Source organism: Rhinopithecus bieti, unplaced genomic scaffold (genome assembly GCF_001698545.2).
Source record: "Rhinopithecus bieti isolate Rb0 unplaced genomic scaffold, ASM169854v2 scaffold_47418, whole genome shotgun sequence".
Classification (NCBI taxonomy): Eukaryota; Metazoa; Chordata; class Mammalia; order Primates; family Cercopithecidae; genus Rhinopithecus; species Rhinopithecus bieti.
In genome coordinates, this window is record NW_016819951.1 from 53005 (window position 1) to 56767 (window position 3763).

The window sequence follows — 3763 nt, forward strand, 5'->3', positions numbered from 1 at the left end:
CTGTGCTAGATTCAGGTCTGACACAGTGCACCCAGTGGTGGTGGCCACAGAGGTGCTTGCATCACCACACCCCCAGTTTCAGATGGCTCAGCACAGAGAGAGACTCCATTTGTTTGGGAAAAAGTACAGAAAATGAACAAGAGTCTCTGCCTGGTAATCCAGAGAGATTTTCTGGATCTTATCTGAGACCACCAGAGCAATACCTCTCAAGTCTGCAAAAACCATAGTGTTATTGGGCTTAGGGCCCGTGTCCCTTTGAAAACCTAAAAAGCCTTCCCAAGAAGGATAGGCACAAACACACCCAGACTGTGAAGACTACAATAAATCCCTAACTCTGCAGTGCCCAGACACTAACAGAACATCTACAAGCATCACCAACATCCAGGAAAACATGACCTCACCAAATAAAAGGCACCAGGGACCAATCCTGGAGAAACAGGGACATGACACTTTAGACAAAAAAATTCAAAATGGCTGTTTTGAGAAAGCTCAAAGAAATTAAAGATAACACAGAGAAAGAATTCAGAATTCTATCAGATAAATTTAACAAACAGATTAACTTAAAAAATCAAGTAGAAATTCTAGAGTTGAAGAATGCAATTGTCATGCTGAAGAATGCAGTGAATCTCTTAATAACAGAAATGACCAAGCAGAAGAAAGAATTTGTGAGCTTGAAGACAGGCTATTTGAAAATACTGTCAGAAGAGTTAAAAGAAAAAAATAATACAAAAGAATGAAGCAAGCCTACAAGATCTGGAAAACAGCCTCAAAAGAGGGCAAATTTAACAGTTACTGGCTTTAAAGAAGAGGTAGAGAAAGAGATGGGGTAGAAACTTGATTCAAAGGGATAAAATGAGAGAAATTCCCAAACCTAGAGAAAGGTATCAACATTCAAGTACAAGAGGGTTATAGAACACCAGGTTGATTTAACCCAAAAACTACCTACAGGCATTTAATTATTAAACTACCAAAGGTCAAGGCTAAAGGATTCTAAATGCAGCAAGAGAAAAGAAACAAATAACATATAATGGAGATCCAATACATTTGGCAGCAGATTTTTTCAGTGGAAACCTCACAGGCCAGGAGAGAGTGGGATGACATATTCAAAGAGCTGAAGGAAAAATACTTTTAGCCTAGGATAGTATCCTTTAAGCATGAAGGAGAAATAAAGACTTTCCAGACAAACAAAAGCTGAGGGATTTTATCAACACCAGACCTGTCTTACAGGAAATGCTGAAGGGAGTTCTTCAATCTGAAAGAAAAGGACATTAATGAGCAAGAAGAAAGCATCTGAAGGTACAAAACTCATTGGTAACAGTAAGTACACAGAAAAACACAGAATATTATAATTGTGGTGTGTAAACCTTTCTTAAGTAGAAAGATTAAATGGTGAACCAATCACAAATAACTACAACAATTTTTCAAGGCATAGTATAATGAGACATAAAGAGAAACAACAAAATGTTAAAAAGCAGGGGACAATGAAGTTAAACTAACGGTTTTTTTTTTGCTCGTTTATTTATTTATGCAATCAGTGCTAAGTTGTAATCAGTTTAAAATAATGGATTATAAGACAGTATTTGCCTGGCTCATGGTAACCTCAAATCAAAAAACATAAAATGGATATACAAAAACTGAAAAGTAAGAAACTAAAGCATACCACTAGAGAAAATCACCTTCACTAAAAGGAAGACAGGAAGGGAAGAAAGAAGGAAGACAAGACCTCAAAACAACCAGAAAACAAATAACAAATGGCGGGGGTAAATTTCTACTTAACAATGATAACACTGAATGTAAAAGGAATAAACTCTCCAATCCAAAGACATAGAATGGATGAATGGATGAAAAAAACAAGACCCAATGATCCACTGCCTACAAGAAACATACGTCACCTATAACGACACACATAGACTAAAAATAAAATAATGGAAAAAGATATATCATGCCAATGGAAACCAAAAAGAGCAGGAGTAGCTATACTTATATCAGACAAAATAGATTTCAAGACAAAAACTGTAAGAAGAGACAAAGAAGGTCATTACATAAGAATGAAGGGGTCAATTCAGCAAAAGGATATAACAATTGTAAATATATATGCTACCAACACTGGAGCACTCAGATATATAAAGCAAATATTATTAGAGCTAAAGAGAGAGATAGACCCCAAGAGAATAATAACTGGAGACTTTAACACCCCACTTTAAGCATTGGACAGATCTCCCAGCCAGATAACCAAAAAATAAACATTGAACTTAGTCTGCACTGTAGAACAAATGGAATTAATAGCTTTTTACATACACTGGGGAAAAGTCAGTGTCTTCAGTAAGTGATGCTGAGAAAATTGGATATCCGTATGCAGAAGAATGAAATGTGATCCTTATCTCTTGCCTTATACAAAAGTCAAATCATAATGGATTAAAGAGTCAAATCTAAGAACTCAAAGCTATTGAAACTGCTACAAGAAAACATTGGGAAAACTCTCCAGGACATTTGTCTGGGCAAAAATTTCTTGAGTAATACCCCACAAGCACAGGCAACCCAAGCAGAAATGGACAACTGGGATCAAATTACACTGAAAACCTTCTTCACAGTAAAGGAAACAATCAACAAAGTGAAGAGACAAGCCATCGAATGAGATAAAATATTTGTAAACTATTTATCTAACAAGGAGTTAATAACTAGAATATATTAGGAGCTCAAACAACTATGTAGGAAAAAATTTTATAATCTGATTAAAAATGGGCAAAATATTTAAATAGGTATTTCTCAAAAGAAGACGTACAAATGGCAAACAAGCATATGAAAAAGTGCTCAATGTCACTGATCATCAGAGAAGTGTAAATCAAAGTAACAGTGAGACATCATCCCATCCCAGTGAAAATGACTTTTATCTAAAAGTCAGGCAATAACAAATGCTGGCAAGGATGTGGAGAAAAGGGAACTGTTGTACACTGTTGGTGGGAATGTAAATTAGTGAAACCACAATGGAGAACTGTTTGAAGGTTCCTCAAGAAACTAAAAATAGAGCTACCACATAAGCCAGCAATCCCACTGTTGGGTATATACCCAAAATAAAGGAAATCAGTATATCAAAGAAATATCTGCACTCCCACATCTGTTGCAGCAGCATTCACAATATCCAAGATTTGAAAGCAACCTAAGTGTCCATCCACAGATGAATGGACAAAGAAAATGTGGTACATGTACACAATGAAGTATTCAGCATGAAAAATAATGAGATTCTATCGTTTACAACAATACGAATGGAAGTGGAGGTCATTATGTTAAGTGAAATAAGCCAAGCACAGAAAGACAAACATCACATGTTTTCATTTGTAGAATCTAAAAATCAAAACAATTGAACTCATGGAGATGCCGAATAGAAGGATGGTTACCAGAGCCTGGGAAGGATAATGGGGGACTAGGGAGTGGAGTGGGATGGCTAATGGGCACAAAAATATTATTAGAAAGAATAAGACCTAGCATTTGGTTACCCAACAGGGGGACTATAGTTGATAATAATTTAATTGTATATTTTAAAACAACTAAAAGAGTATAATTGGATTGTTTGTAACACAAAGGATAAATACCTGAGGGAAGGGATACCCAAGTTTCCGTGATGTGATTATTATGCACTGCATGCCTGTACCAAAATATGTACTTCATGTCTGTACCAAAAGATATACACCTACTACATCACCACAAAATTAAAATAAAATTCTTTTTAAAAAGCCCAGGCTTATGTAGCTTCAGTGGTGAAATC